We start from the raw sequence: 17,111 nt of genomic DNA, 5'->3' as shown, positions 1-17,111 counted from the left end.
TCTCTTTAAAAGAAAAAAAAAAGAAAAAAAGAGGGAAACCTCTGGGATATACTCAGAATCTCCCCCAAAGTGGCTGCAGATCCTAAGATCAGAAGGGGAAGATCCTGGGTCAAGGCAAACATTAAAGAGACAGTAACACATATGGGTTACTTAGCTGTGGGGAGAGGAGCTCTTGATCATAGCAGCCCCTGTGGTCCAGGCTTATTACTGAAAAGCTGAGCTTGGGCTAGGGAATAGCAAAGGTAAAGCAAAGTGGCTTGTTTGAAGGGAGGCATCTTGGATGGGAAGCAGTGGGGTGCGTTTGACTACAAAAGCCAGAAGGTCTGGGGTTGAGGCCTTGCCCACTGCTGACATAAATAACATTGGCCTCTCAGTTTTCACATGTGAAAAATAATATCTCCAGCATTTTGTACATGAGAGTGTTTGGCACATAGTGTGCATTCATTCATTTATTCATTCTATAAAAACATTAGGCACTTGCTATGTGCCAGGCAGCAGGCTAGGCACTGGGGACACCGGTGAGCAGGTAGACGTGGCCCCTGTCTTCATGGGGCTTACGTTCTACTGGAGGAATCAGAATGTTGGTTGAGTCTGGATCCCTCACCGCTTACCCCTTCCTGGGACCTCTTTCCTGTGGAATGGGCTTCAGCCAGTACTTTTATTTTATTTTATTTTTTAACATCTTTATTGGAGTATAATTGCTTTACAATGGTGTGTTAGTTGCTGCTGTATAACAAAGTGAATCAGCTATACATATACATATATCCCCATATCCCCTCCCTCTTGTGTCTCCGTCCCACCCTCCCTATCCCACCCCTCTAGGTGGACATAAAGCACGGAGCTGATTTCCCTGTGCTATGCAGCTGCTTCCCACTAGCTAGCTATTTTACATTTGGTAGTGTATATATGTCCATGCCACTCTCTCACTTCGTCCCAGCTTACCCTTCCCCCTCCCTGTGTCCTCAAGTCCATTCTCTACATCTGCATCTTTATTCCTGTCCTGCCCCTAGGTTCTTCAGAACCTTTTTTTTTTTTTTTAGATTCCATATATGTGTTAGCATACGGTATTTGTTTTTCTCTTTCTGACTTAGTTCACTCTGTATGACAGACTCTAGGTCCATCCACCTCACTACAAATAACTCAATGTCATTTCTTATCATGTCAGCCAGTACTTTTAGAAAGTGTTAGCTGGGAAGGGAAGACTCAGAACACCAAATTTTAGGACAGATACGGAAGTAGAATTGGTCTGGCCATAACCATTTTCTCCAGAATAAGGGACTTGTGGAGAAGCTGAAGAGGCCCCACAATAAAGCCAGGAGATGATTACAGCCACCCTCCAGGCCTTTCCAGGAAAATCATCCAGGCCTACAACAACAGCAAAGATAATCACAACCGGCATTTTAACAGTTCTTCTGACATCAGCAGGATACTCAACAGGTCATTTCTACAGACCCACTAGAAAGTCAGAAAAGAGGACCATAGGAGAAAAATGGAAAGAACTATGATGATCAATTGTAAAGGTAAAAACGCTATAGTGGTGATTTAATTAAGGCTATCTATTTATCCATCTACATACCGGTTCTTTCCCCTCTCTACAGAGAACTGTTTAAAATACAATATATTTCTGTCGTGGTGGGAATATTTTAAGTAAGACATAGGAATGGACTTCCTGACTCTAAGAATTGTTAGGTGCCAACCAAGTAGAGGATTACAGAATGAAATCAGCTTTCTTACATTTAAGAGAACAAACTTGTAGATAAAGTAACCAAAATTGGCCCCTATGAATGCTTGTTATCTGAGTCTATCCTTCAAGGCCAGGTCTCAATGATGATTGTCTCTCGTATGTAAGCAAGACTTGACACCCGCAGGCTGGAGGAGGTTCAGTCCCACTTGAAGGCTCTGCTCTCGAGTCTCCCTTTGGGCCTCCGGCCCATCTTCCATCTTCCCCATCAGCTCATTGCCCAAGAGGCTGACCTTCAGGAGCTGTGTGAGTACTGCTTGCCCTGGGCTTGACTTGGGTTCATCCAGTGGGAAGCACTGGCAGGGCGTCCTCCAAATAAGCTGGAGAAAATCGAGGTGGAGTATCTCTTCAGCCCCCGTCCTGATGGTTTGACACCTGCTAGGTTCCTTCATTGAGGCTATAGCTCCCGTTGGGTGGCCTTTCCTCCAGCTACAGTTCTCACTGGGTTCAGGGACATGCTCCCCCATTACACCTTCATGCCTATAGGTGGTAACAGATTGTTGCCAACACTGGACTTCCCTCAACCCTGCTCAGACCTTTGTAAAGAGTCCTTTAACAAACCCTCCCTTAGTCAGCCCTTTGAGTGTATGTGCCGTCTGTCTCCAGCTGGAATTCTGACTCATACACTCTCTGAATTGGACTTGAGGAATTTCTGAAATTTCATTCAACATTTATTTTAACAAAAGTGTTTTGAGCAACTACTTTATACAAATGATAAATACTGAAAGACTTAATAATATCTAAATATTTTTGAGTGTCTGGTATGTGCCAGCTAATGGACTAAGCAATTTGTATAATTTAATCATCACGATAATCTTGTGATGATGTGTTTTTAAACCTCTTTTCAGGTATGGAAACCAGTGTTCGTTATAAATAAGTACCTTGACTGAGGCTACATCACCAGTAAGAGGAGGAGGCAGGATTCATACCCAGATGGGTTTCATTTTTAAACTTATACTTTAAACTTCTTCTTTTTATGGTCTCTTATATACAGTGATAATTATGATAGGGTATTCAGGGAAAAAACAGAGGAGGACCTCATGTACTAATTGCATACAGAAAACTAGGCTCTTTTTTCAAACTTGAAGACAAGTAGGAGGGCAAACCTACACAGACAGCTAACTGGATGAAATGTTTATCAGATGAACTAAGGGTGGGAGAAGAAGATTATGGAGGGGTGAGTATTATGTGCAGTGACAGGCAGTGATATGTTTAGCAGGTGGTCTCCATCCTCCCCCAAAGCCCGATTTACAGTGTTTGCCAGTCTCTGTGGCATAAATACTCCCACGATGGCCAATGTCACGCTACCAATATGGCATCACTGAATGGCACGTGGGGAAGAGTGTGCAAAATTGGCTCTTGAGAACGGGTACAGGCCTGCTGCTGTGCACCACTGTATTTATGTGCAAGGGCAGGGAGTCAGGAAACAGCACGTGTGTTTGGGGTACTCTAGGTTGGTAAGATCTGCTAGACCACAAGGAACAAGTGGCAGGGGAAGGTGGAATGAGAACAGGGATGAGACAGGAGAAGTGGTAGAAAAGACCATGAGAGAGGGCTTTGGCTGGAGCTGCACTGTCCAGTTTGGTACCCACAAGTTGCTACAGAGTGCTTGAAATGTGTCTAGTCCAAATTGGGATGTGCTGTAAGTGTAAATTATACACTGGATTTCAAAGACTTAGTACATATATATATTATATATAATTAATAGATATATGAATATATATAATTAATATATTTGTGTTGATTACATATTAAAATGATAATATTTGGATATATTGGGTTAATCACATATTTACAATTAATTTCATCTGTTTTCTTTTTTACTTTTAAAAATGCAGCTATTAGAGAAAGCCAAACTACACGTGTAGCTCGCAATATATTATATTAGACAGATATATTAGACAGCTTTGAGCCAGAGAATTTGGACTTTATTCAACAGGCAACAGAGAGTCTTAGAAAAGTTTTAAACAGATATGGTCTGCTTCCATAATGGTCCATCTGGTGCCGTGTAGAGTTTGCTGAACCCAGGCCGGAGGAGGGAAACTTGAAGGAGTCCGGGCCAGAGGGACGCGGCACTGAATGAGGCAGAGGACATGGGGATGAAGGAGGAGAGAGCAGACTGGATGGGACAGGGTGGCCGATTGCATGTGAGAGGTGGGCAGAGGGGGGAATCGAGGGTGATGCCCAGGTTTCTGGCTGGACCACTGTCCAGTTGGAGTGATATTACCAGAGATGGAAGTGTAGGAGGAATGAAGATATCTTGGGGGAAGATAATGTGTTCAATTTCAGACCTGATGAGTCTGAGGTGCTAGGGAACTTTCAGGTGTCCAGCAGGCAAGTGGGTACAGGGGTCTGGAATCCTGTTGGCACCATCTACAAAATGTATCCCGAATCAACCGTCTCCTACCACCGCTACTGCCACCTCCTAATCCAACCACTATAATATCCTGTCTGGATTATCACTGCAGCCTTCTAGCTAGTTTTTTTGCTGATACATTTGCCTTGCTTTTTCTCAAGTCTCAATCAACAGGCAGAATAACCTCGTTAAAAGCACATCAGAACATGGCATGCCTCCCCTCACAGTCTTCCAGTGAATTCCACGGCACTCACTCCACTCTGTACAATGGCCTAAGGTCCTATGCGACCTGGCCCTGCTACTCTGAGCTCCACTGCCCTCTCCCTCAGTGACTCTGCTTTAACCACACTGAGCTCCTTGCTGTTCCTGGGACTCACCAGGAATCCTCCTTGCCTCAGGGCCTTTGCACCTGATACTCTTCCCTTGGATTTCTGAGGAGCTATCTCCCTCACCTCCTTCAGGTCTTTACTCAACTACCCCTTCTCTGTGAAGACTTCCTGCTCACTCTATCTAAAATGACACCCCACTCTTTCCTTCTCTTCTTTATTTTTTTCACCAGCTCTTACCACTATTAATCATACTATAAATGTTACTTATTTATCATATTTAATGTCTGTATCCCTCATTTGAATGTAAACTCTGTAAGGCAGAAATTTTCTCTGTTTTATCTGCTGCATCCCTGAACCTGGAATGGTTGCTGGTGCATAGTAAAAACTGAAATATTTGTTAAATGAAAGAATAAACTGCAGAAGATCAACGGGCTGAGTATATAAGGCCTAGGAATAAACAAGCCCTTGGAATCCCAGCTCTGACACTAGTCATTGTGACCTTGGACTGGTTATTTACCATCTCTAAGCCTTAATTTTCTCATCTATGAAATGGAGAGATTAATAGTACCTCCCACAAAAGGTTTTTGTGAGGATGCATCCAGTCAAGAAATATTTATGGGCCCCCTCCCATGTGCCAGGAGCTGTGTTTAAATGGGGACTAGATGAGAGAATTTATAGAAGAGTTTGACATTGTGTCTGCCATATTGCAAACCGGCCGTAAAGCCTTTACTGAGTATTAGCAGAGGAAAGAGTGTTAAGCAGTCAGGAGACAGGGCTGTGTGAGAGCCGCTGAGCTGGGAGTGAGTGTACTGACCCAGAGGGAGTGAGCAGAGTGCCGGGTGAGGGGAGGGGACTCTGCTGACCTTGCCGATTTCTCAGGGATGAACCCCATGACGGGGAGCCAGGAAGCAAGGTGGACTTTGAAGGATGATTAGGGAGTAGAAGGGGAATTCTGGTGTCATCATCAGCATACCAGTGCCAGAATGCAGAAGAATTGCAGACACAGACTCTCTCCAAAGCCACAGGTCATTACTCCCAGGAGGAATGACACCGTGGGCGCCCCCCTGCGAGGATCGAGGGGCCATGAGAAGAACACTGTAACTTGGCAGGGTCCCACGTACTCCAGACCGGATTAGGGTGGGACTCCTGAGTCCCCTGCCTCACTACTTGAAAATCCCATGAAAGAGTTGGAGCCTCGTTCTGGGCAGCAGTGGACAATGGCTCTTTGTCACCAGCCAGTGAAGAGTAAGTGAGAAGAGTGATGGAAGCAGAGGTCTGAGGGGTGCTGTGCCCATGGGGGGTCTCAGATGGTGTGGAGAAGAGGGTCAAGGCCTGGGAGGTCACAGTCAGGCAGGATGAGCGCGTGGAGAACTGAGGGCCCTGCCCTTTCCCTCCGGACCCACCATGGCTCTGGCCCTTTCTGCCTTGGGCTGCGCCTTGCTCCTGCCTTCCTGGTGGATTATTCTGGAAGACTTCCCAGGAAGTTTGGAAGAAGCCCCTGCCCTGCCCTCAGGTCCAGGCCCCAGGGATGAGGGAGCCCAGGATAGCGGTTATTCCAATGATGTGAGCCCCTCAGGCACTCTGGCTTCTTCGGGGCCCAGGAGGCCCTGTGGTGCCACAGAGCCGACAACATGAAGCCGGGGACCCCACTGCACTGTGGGGCGGAACAGGCTGAGAAGTCAAACCCTGAGGTGTAGCCTCTCGCTTTCCACCCACGTTAAGCAGAAACCACAACTTCAAGGCTTAGTGCGCTCCTCCCTCCAGCCCTCAGTAGTATATGTTGTGTGAGAGACACCTGAAGCTCAACAAGCAATTACAAAGTGAATCCTATGTAACCACCACCTAGGACATGAGGGGACCACTGCCATCTCCCCTTCATCCCTTTCTGATTTCTATCCCTTGCCTCCCCCTGAAGGTAATTACTATGCTGACTTCTGGAACAATCATTCCCATGTTTTTTGTGTGTTTGTTTTGTTTTTTTTTTACAAGGCAACATAGCGCAGTGGTAAGAACATGGATTCTGGAGGCAGAGGTGTTCATTCACTTCTTGGTTCCTCTACTCACTCGCTGCATATCCTTGGGCAGAATACTTTATCTCTCTGTGCCCACTGTCCTCATCTGTGATGTAAGGATCATGAGAGAATGCAAGCTGATGAGGTTGTTTAAAAGATTAAATATGAGTTAATATACGTGTAGTGCTTGGAACAGTGCCTTGGGTAGTATGGGTGCTCTTTGTAGTACTGTCACCTAAATATACACGCCTTAGCAGATATATGGTGTAGTTTGCTAGTTTTTGAACTCTGTGCTAACGAATCATACTCTAAAACCAACCAACAAATAAACAACCAAACAGATAGGTACAAAGCCTATATGATGACGGCAGCAATGATGATTGAAGGGGAAAAGGATGTGCCAGTGGCTGAAGTTCTGGACAAAGGAGGAGCCCGTCATGATGGGCTGGGACGTGAGGACAAGAGCACACAGGGGTGGCATAAACAGATCATGGCGGTTAACACTCAGCAGAGAGGTGTAACTGGGAGTGTTACTGAGTCTAAGCTTATTCTGTTTGTTGCAAGACAGGCCAGTAAATCAAGTTGTTGGGACAAGGAGTAGTGACTTTATTCAGAAAGCCAGCAGACCGAGAAGATGGTGGACTCATGTCCCAAAGAACCATCTTACCCAAGTTAGAATTCAGGCTTCTTTTATACTAAAAGGGGAGGGGGTGTGGTTGGTTGCTGCAGACTTCTTGGTGTGGAAATCCTTTGTTCTTGCAGCTGCCCATGTAGGTCATGTCACAATGTTCCTGTAAACCTCCAACAAGACAAATGTTATTCTCTGTTCTGCAACTTTTCATCTCTATATGAATGGAAAAGTGTTACACCTTTAAAGGTCAGAGCCTTGAGAATGGGCCATCCTGTATATTTCAGGCTACAGGCAACATGCTCCACTTGTAGCAAAAGCAATAGAATACAGAGGTTAAAGTAAAAGAAACAGATCAATATGGAGTCAGATCTGTTCTTCCCTATTACAAGAGAACATAGCATGGGTCCAAGGAGTAGGAGGGGCTCTGGGGAGTGAGGCAATCTGTCCCTCCTCTCCCACCACCCGGCGCCCAGCGTGGTTCTTGTGGACCTCATGCTGCTTCCTTCACGGTGCAGTGCAGACGCCGTCTCCATTCTGCCTCTGGTTGCGTGACTTCACACTTCCGCTCCCGGCTGTGGGGCCTGGCCGTAGGTCACTGCCCTGACAATAGATGCTTCAGTTTCAGTGCAGCCTGTACAGTGTCCAGAGCCTCGTGGGCCTTTGTCTCCAGAGGGAACAGCCCTGTGCTTGGGGAACAAGAAGCCCAGCTCCCAACTGCACTGCGGGTAGAGTTAGATTGAAAATGTCGTTATTCAGCAAACTTGTACTAAATACTTAGAAGTCCCAAATACTTCACTGAACTGAGATGGTTTTCTTTGCTTTCCCTGGATCTGCCCACTCAGTCTTCATACCAGCCCTGAGCTCTTCTGCTGTCTCTGTTTTATAGAAGAGGAGACAGAGGCGGGTAACTCGCTCCCGCTCACATGGCTAGTAAGTGCAGGAGGCCTGGCCAGGGCCGTGCTCTTGAGCAGTCACTGCCCTGCTTCACCTCACTTCCTTGCTCAGTAGTCCTGGTTCTGCTCCGCTGGCTATGTGGGCACACTGCTGAACCTCTGTGGGTTTCAGTTTCCCTGCTTACGAGGAGTAGGCCTATGGGCCCCAGTGTTCCCATTCACTGCCCTTCATGGAGGCCTCCCGCAGATGCCGGCCAGCCCTGGGCACCTGGGGACTCCACGAGAAGTAATATCATGGCCTCTGGCCTCCTCAGGGAACTTATATTTGGGGACACAACTGATGATACAAGATGGTGAATAATTAACTTTCCAAAGTGTGATTCAGACCAGGGTATAAGTAAGGGCTCTGGGAGGCAGCTGAACAAGTCTTGCCTAGTGGAAAAATGGATCATCTTAAAGGAAGAGCAAATCCTCCTTAGCCACTGCTAAAAATTACTTCTCTGTTAGGCAAGGGCCAGAAACACTTGCCTGGCGGACAAGTCATTACTGTCTGGCTCCCAGTCGGCCCTGCCTGTCCCCCACCCAGCCGGGAGCCCTGTGCAGCTGGTGGACGTGCCTCATTTCACAAAAGCATCAACACTTAGAGGGTGTGTTTTTTCTTCCTCCACATAACATGCTTCCTTATGTTGAAATATTTCTCCACAGGGCTATGCATGGGCTGAAGAGGATGTATGGTGAGCAGGCAGAGCCCCAGAAATAGAGGGCTAGTTGGGATTGTGCAAAAATCAGTGAATGAACCTGGTGACAGAGACACCACACACCCTGAGGCTGGTTACTTCAACCGTAAAGAGCTAGTTGTGAGAAACACAGTTTGACTGGGTTGGGGCCATGACACCGGGGAATGGAAGCCCTGGAGACAATATTTTAAAATGTTGAGCTTGGGCTGAAGAACGAATCTTAGGTTTGTGTTGACTCATACTGTGGCATCTCAGAGCCTGTGGAGAGGCGGCACCTATCCCAGGATTCTTGGTCTCCCACTGTGTCTCTTCCTCTGTTGGTTTTCTTCCCTACGGTTCTGTTCAAGCTCTGCTGCTCATTCTACTACTGCAAGGGATAATACCTTTCCAAGATTTCAGTGTTCAGCAGCGGGCTGATGGCTCACAACTTTACTTTTTAATTTTAAAATTTTATATTTTGATTGACGTATAGTTGATTTATAATGTTGTGTTTCAGGTGTATAGCACAGTATGTATATATGTATTATATATTCTTTTTCAGATTCTTTTCCCTTATAGGTTATTATAAAATATTGAGTAGCGCTCCCTGTGCTATACAGTAGGTCCTTGTTAGTTATCTATTTTGTATACGGTAGTGTGTATCTGTTAATCCCAGCCTTAGAGTTCCAACTGGGAGCTGGCCGTAGGCTCTGGACTCGCGAATGCGGCTGCCTCCTGGGTGTCGTCATTCAGAGTCCCGCAGGTGCCTCTTCTCAACTAAACTCCTCCCAAACTTGCTTCTCCCCATCCGCCTTCTAACTCAGTGAATGGCACCATCGCTCACCCTCACCATCCTCCACGTGCAAAGAGTCGCCAGTTCCCTCCATGTCTTTCCACTCCATGCGTGAACCTCAGTTCAGGCCCTGCCTCTCCATCCTATAGCAGCTCTCTCAGGGGTCCCCCTGCCTTCCAGTTTGCTCCCCTTGAACCCACCCTACACACAGCAGCTAAAGTGCTTCCACAGCACAAATAGGAGGTGTAACTCCCCTCCTTAAAGCTCCTCGAAGCCTGCCAGTTGCTTTGGGGATTCAGCCTAAACTCATTCAGTGTAAAGCGCCATTCCCGAGTTGGGCTTGGTGTATCACTCCAGTGATCTGAGGCTTGGCTCTCACGGGAACCTCCCTCCAGGCCCGTGCGTTCTCTGACAGGAACAGGAGATGGACGAGGTGAAGTTGTTAAATGGAAATTACCATCTCTCCCAACACCCGCACGCTCCCATGTTTCTGAATTCAGAACATCCCAGCAGAGTCCAAGATGCTGTTTCTAAAGATAGTACATCAGAGTAACCTGCTTACAAATCAATAAGAAAATAACCTATAGGGGAAAAGAATATGAAAAAGAATACACACACACACACACACACACACATATATATGTATAACTGAATCACTTTGCTGTATACCTGAAACTAACACAACATTGTAAATCAAATATACTTCAATTAAAAAAATGCTTTGCTGAAACCAAGAAAAAAAAAAAAAAAAGGAAAGAAAAATACAAATAGCCTAAGACAATGACAGAAGATAACCAGGATAACCAGGGAAGAAAGCTGGAGCCTTTACTGCTCTTCCAGACCAGAGCCTGTTGGGCCCTCAGTGAACCTTGCCTGTAACTCTCTTATGACATTTCATACTATGTGGCATCTATTTATTTATTTATCACTTGGTTTATCTCTTACTTTAAAAAATCAACAACCCGAGCGCGGGGAAGATGCATCTGTCTGCATCTTCTATGTACCTTCTGTGCAGTGCATATCTTCTATGCATAGGGCAGAGGAGGATCTCGGTATATGAATGGCCAATTATTAAATCACAATATTATGTCTTTCCCCATTAGCCAGGAATATTTATTTCATTAAAATAGCTTTCTAAAAATATCTCCCCATATTACAAAGGATTATTTTCCTAATGAGTATTTTGCACTTATGAATCAATAATAAAAAGACAAATTCCCTAAGAGAAAAGTTGACCAAAGATGATAGACAATTTACAAAAGAATTTACAAAAAAAACAATACCAATGACCATGAAACATGTGGCAGAGGCGTAATCTCCATGTACAAAATGAAAGCTACTGTTTGCAGGAGGTGGGGAAAACAGCGACTTGCACTGTTGGCAGGAGTGTAAATTTGTAGAACCCTTCCTAAGGGCAATTAAGCAATAATAATTCAAAATTTAGAATTTACATGATCTTTGACCCAACAATCCCAGGACTCTGTCCTCTAGGAATAATCAGATAAGGGTACCAAGTTTATGTGAAAGAATAGTAATTGCAACATTAATAATAGAATAGTTAATAATGCAAATAAGTCAAGCTTTTATCATAATGATATGGTTAAATAAATCATGGTACAGCCATATAATGGAATATTATGCACTTGTTAGAAGAGAAGCAAATCCCTAGATATGTGTTTCTACAAGGAAAAATGCACGCAATATATCAAGTGAAAGAGGCAGGTTATAAAGCATTTTATCCATCTACCCATCCACCCATCCTTTCATTCTTTCATTCAGCAAGAAAATAGTAAAAGAGTAGTATTAAGCCATTAACAGTAATTATCACTGGATCAAGTTAGACTTTTTAGTGACTTCCACTCTCTATTTCATATTTTGAAGATTTTACAATGAGCAGTGTGGTATATTATTCTTGAAACAGCAAAAACCATAGGTAATGCCAGTTAGGGGGAAAGTTTTTCTTCTTGTTGATTGAAAGAGCAATATGAGAGATTTATCTCTGCTGGCATTTGGGGAACACGTTGCCATATGGGATAATTTTTCATCATGAGGCATCTTGGCTTGGTGGATTAGCCCCTGGTGGCAGAGCCTTGCATCATGTGGAATTTGTCCTACGTTTTTGACCCCAGCTTTCACTAACTCCTAAGAAACACAAGATAACATTTTCACAGTCCATTCCTGCGCCAGTAAAGGGGAACAAATTACGTTTAATTTCCAACTATCAGTGGTTAAGAATTGTGTGGGTATATGAAATCTGCAAATAATAAACATTTTATCCATTTGTTTTCTCTCTTCTACCTATACTCCTCTCAATCATTATTTTATTTTATTTACTCATTACCAAGACAAAGTGAACTGATTTCCGGTTTTTATTTTGCTCCTCCCCATGTGCTCTTGGCCTGACTTGGTCTTAGAGAACCCTCGCCGGTTCCTATTGATCACTAATTTCTTTTCTACCTAATCACAAAAGGTTAACTAATACAAGTTTACACTTTTCCTTGGCGTTGATGACATGCTCATCTAACAATGGCTCCTGGAACTTCATCCTTTTTCCTTCTTAGGAAACTGTAAGTGCTTTGCCCTTTGGTCCACCATGTTGATGTCTTTATGTTGATTGGACCTGGTAAACTGAAAGTGGCATCTCTGGATGTCCTGGGAGGATACATGTGTTCTAGAATGTTGGAAATAAACCCTACAGAGATTCCAGGGGACAGCCATACTGGTAAAGTTTTTAGGCTCCAGTGTTCTGGACTATGCTGAACATTCTCTCCAAGGTAAAGGACCAGTGAATGCATCTGCACCTCTTACAACCATGAAAGAAGCACAGCTCTTCGGAAGTCCTGCAGGTGCTGGAGGCAATATCTGTTGCACTTGGGACAACTGCTCCATCCCATTTATCAGAGGACTCATGTTGCTGGCAATTTTGATTGGGTCTCAGAGCAAGAGGGGGCTCTGCAGCAGGTCCAGGCTGTAGTATAAGCTGTCCTGCTTATACTATGTGAACTGGAAAATCCCATAGTGTTGGAGGAATCTTGTGATAAATGAGAGCACCGTGTGGTGTCTCTGACAAGTTGCATTGGGGGAGTTGCAGTGCAGATCTCTAGGCTCTGGAGCAAGGACATGCTATCTGTTGCAAGAAATTATGCACTTTTTGAATGGAAGCTCTTGGCAGGCTACTGAACATCTGGCATCTTGCCAGAAGTCGTCAAATACATGTGCATCCAGAGCTACCTATCATGGACTGAGGGCTGTTATTCCCACCGAGTCATAAGGCTGGAGAAGCCCAGCATAATTCATCTTAAAGTGATCATGGTGCAGCTAGGAGTGGGCCTGGGCAGGTCCAGAGGGCATGAGAACACTAACTGACCAAGTTGAACAGTCTCACATATCACCTGCTTATGTCGCATTGATGCCTCTCTCTAAGCTCATGCCGATGGCCAAGGGTTTCCTATGACCAGTTGGCAAAGGAAGAAAAGAAAATCCAGGCCTAACTCATGGAGGGGTTGACTGGGTCTGTTGGTGTGAGCTGAAAACAGACTGTTCTGCATTACAGCTCCACTCAGGGGACTCTGAAAAGAATAGGAGGGCAGGAGAAAATCCTCCCCATGGCCAGAGCTGCAGGCACTGTACTAGTCTTCCAGTTTGTGAAGAGAGAGAAATGGCTTTAGCTAAGACTATGCTGTGAGTCCTGAGCTGTGGCAAGTGGTTCGGCTGGTGGGTCAGGGGTTTGGATGGAGCAAGACTGGAAGATTGGGGATGAGGTGATGATATGGGAGAAGAGCATACAGAGGGGGCCCAAAGTGTAGGGATTGTTACATCATCTATGAATGCCCACCAGAGAGAATCTACTATAGAATCAGGGACTCAACAATCAGCTGGACAGGATGACGTGACCTTCTCTCGGCCTTCCCAGTGCCAGCACAATGGGCCCGTGAAATGGAATCACCATGGTTACAGAAATGAGAACAACGTATATACCCATCACGGCAGAGCAGATGACACTGATCTTCATGAGGAGGTAGGGTTGCTGCTGCATCATGGGGACAGGAAGGAATAGGTCTGGAAATTAGAGGATTTATTGGGACCATATCTTGGTGCCCAGTTTTAGCTGTAGACGGGCAATTATTGCAGCTACAAACCTATAAGAACATGGTAACCAAGGGTTCAGACTCTTCAGGGATAAAAGTCTGTCCATTTCAGCAAACAAGCCACCTAGACCAGTAGAAGTGCTGGTGGAGAGTGGGGGGAATCTAGAAAGAATGGTGGAGGAAGGAGATGATGAATATCAGTTCCAACCTAGGGACCAACTGCAGTGGTGAGTTGGGGGGCTGCTTTTCTTCTAATTGTCCCACACCAGCCACTCTCTTTGGAAGACTGCCACCTGGTAACTACACTGCTTTGCCCACAGGTGCAGAGCCCAGAGGTGCCTGGGAGTTTCCATTCCCTCAGGGCCCCCCTTAGCCAGGGGCTGACAGAGTTTGTGAGCATGAAGTCCAGCTCCTTGCCTCGATGGGGACAAACTCACAAGTCTTTCCCTTGTGAGACTCCGCCTGAAATCTCACAACCTTGGGTCCTTCCCTTTCCATGGCCTGCTTCCCTCACTCTCCTATCAGTTTCTTCCAGGGCCGGTCTTACTAAACCACCTGCCCTTAGAATCTTCCTCTCAGAGTCTGCTCTGGGTATTCTCCCACTACTTAACAGGGAGATTAACGGGGGGTGGGGGGGGGGTAATAATAGGGCACATTCACTGGGCATTTACCACGCGCAGGGCACTGTGGTGAGAGCTCTTACATTACCAGGTCCACTGAATCCTCCAGAACTCCCCGCTCCCCAACCCCAGGTGCTGAATAAACTCTCAGCAGCAGAGCTTAGGGCTTTAGGGCACAGGCCCAGGAGCCCAACTATCTGGGGTCAAATTCTTGTTCTGCCAATGACTGGCTGTGTGACCTTGGGCAGGTTACTTTCCTCATCTGGAAAATGGGGATAATAATAGGGTCTACTTCACAGGCTGTTTATGAAAATTCGATGAGTTAATGTAAAGCATTGGAATGCTTTGTAGATGTTTGTTAAATGAACAGATACTTCACAAGGGGCAAGTAAGACTTAGAAAGATTAATTAACTTGCTCAAGTTCACCCAGCTAAAGTGGCAAAGTCAAGATCTATATGATTTCAAAATCCAATCTCTTAACTACGACTGTATGCCACCTCTGGTCAGGCCTACTGCTCCTTCGTTCCCCTTAGTATATTTCAAAAGGCCCACTTTTCTCCGAGGCCACCCATCGCTGGCTGGTCTTTGCTGGGAGACAAGAGGAGGAGCCTGGGTCTCCCTGTGGCCGCCCTTGTGGTGAGGCTCTCTATCACTGTGGATATTGTCTTGTCTTGGAGGCACTGCTGTGTGTTAATTCTCAAGGGGATCTCTCCACAGACCTTCATTTTCTTTATTTTGTTGCCACAGCCCTGTTCCCCACGCCTCCCAAAAAAGTAGAGAGACTTTCCTTCACTACTGAAGTGATAGCTTATGAGAACCTTTTTTTTTTTTTAATTTATTTATTTTATTTTATTTATTTATGGCTGTGTTGGGTCTTCGTTGCTGCGCACGGGCTTTCTCTAGTTGCGGCGAGCGGGGGCTACTCTTCGTTGCGGTGCGCGGGCTTCTCATTGCCGTGGCTTCTCTTGTTGCGAGCACGGGCTCTAGGCACGCAGGCCTTAGTAGTTGTGGTTTGCTGGCTCAGTCGTTGTGGCTCGTGGCCTCTAGAGCGCAGGCTCTGTAGTTGTGGCGCACGGGCTTAGTTGCTCCGCAGCATGTGGGATCTTCCCGGACCAGGGCTTGAACTCATGTCCCCTGCATTGGCAGGCGGATTCTTAACTACTGTGCCACCAGGGAAGTCCGAACTTTTTTTTTTTTTTTTTTTTTTTAAACTCAGAAATCCTTTTCTCAATTGCCAAGGTAAATGAGATAATAATTTAAAACATATGGAAACATGTAAGGGGGGAGGGAAGTGAGAAAACTCTCACTTGCCACCCATGTGGCTTTCTGAGGCTGCTTCACTCACCCAGGCCTTGGCTCACTGGGGCTGTCATCGGCCTCCTCTTGGACTTCGGGATGACACACCTGGCAGGCTTGGTGAATGTCCTTATAAGGCAACTGCGGTGCCGCCGCCGTGGCTTCCCTGGCCTGCATTTCACTAGGGCGATGAAGCAATGTCCCTGAACTGGGAAGGGCGGGGACAGCTTGCTCTTAATTCTCTAATAGCCCCACTCAGGCAGCTCTACTTCCTCTTCTGATGGTTTGAATGTGAGAAATCCAACTACAGGAGAACCTTAAGAAGGAGGCCATTTATTTCCATGCTATTCACTGAGCAAAATGTATTAGGCAGCTGCTATATGCCATGCTCTAATCTCATGGGGTCACATGAGGATTATTTACAGGAAAGGGAAGTGATCCAGATGTGGTGCTGAGCTTCAAGGCTGCCCGGGATCCAACATTAGTTTCACTGTTTTTTATTTTTGTGAGGCCCTCCAGGTCCACGCAGGTCCCAGGACTTGGGAAGGGTGGTAACTCCTTTTGTTAGAAAGGAGAAGGGACATCGAATATTTAATGTCATAGGTACCAAGCCCAGTGTTTTACATCCATCACCTCATTTAATTCTCAAGGTGATCTGTGAAGTAGGTATTTGGGTTTATAGTGGAATTTCCCTGAAATGTCTACTCTCATCTATCTGGCTGCTCTCTACATCCTAGAGTCAGCCAGGATGAGGCCCCTTGGGTTATTTACATTTTAACCTCAAAGGGTGTTTTCTGTTTTTCAGCCTTAATACTTACGGCTCAGATCAGTCCCAAAGGTTTCCTCCCAGCTCAGATACCCAAATCAGCTGCTCCCGCCAATGGCAAGTGCTCGACTCCCAGCTGCCCACAGCCACCAGGGGCCCAGGAGGCCTGACCGACCTGCAACTCCACCTCCCCACCGTAGCCCATCATGAGGGGAGGTGGGGAGGCCCCAGACCTTCTACGACTTCGTCTCTGGGCTCCCGGTTCACACCCCATGCCGTCCCCTTCAGTTAGTCTGCTCGGGATCCAGCTTCTGTGCTGGGTAAAAGACCAACATCACGTTGATGCTGGGGGTTTCCCGGGGTTTCACCTTCTTTGGAGAACAGATGCTGCAGACATAAATGTCTTTATGACCCAGGCTAGATTAATTGCCCCTGCGATGCGTTCTCTCCCATATCCTCTTTCACAGCTCTTAGCACACGTTTTTCTCTTGAACAGCCGGGAGAAAATTGCACTGAAAATCTGGAAGCATATCTAGATGGCTTCTCTGGGCATGAAATATCAACCCCCCTCCCCTCTGCCAGTTTCCCCCTCCGTCACCTTCCTCCGTCCTCGCCTTGCTGCCTCCTCTCTGGCCACACTGGTCTCTTGCTGCTCCTTAAACATCCAAGGCTAGGGTTGCCAGATAAAATACAGGTTTCCCAGTTACATTTCAGTCTCAGATAAACAACAAATGATTTTTTAGTATAAGTATGTCCCAAGTTAAATTACTTCTTGTTTATCTGAAATTTAAATTTAACAGAGTGTCCAACTTTTGCTTTCTTTCTCTTTTCTTTTTTTGCTAAATCTGGTGACAATGCCAAGCTCATTC

General features: G+C 45.9%; 1 pseudogene; it reads left to right on the top strand.

Moving 5' to 3' along the window:
- LOC103018631 (phosphoglycerate kinase 1-like) overlaps positions 1-17,111 on the top strand; it is a 53,873-nt pseudogene that overhangs the window by 26,395 nt on the left and 10,367 nt on the right.

Source organism: Balaenoptera acutorostrata, chromosome 1 (genome assembly GCF_949987535.1).
Source record: "Balaenoptera acutorostrata chromosome 1, mBalAcu1.1, whole genome shotgun sequence".
NCBI classification, from domain to species: domain Eukaryota; kingdom Metazoa; phylum Chordata; class Mammalia; order Artiodactyla; family Balaenopteridae; genus Balaenoptera; species Balaenoptera acutorostrata.
This window is presented reverse-complemented; position numbering and strand designations above follow the sequence as displayed.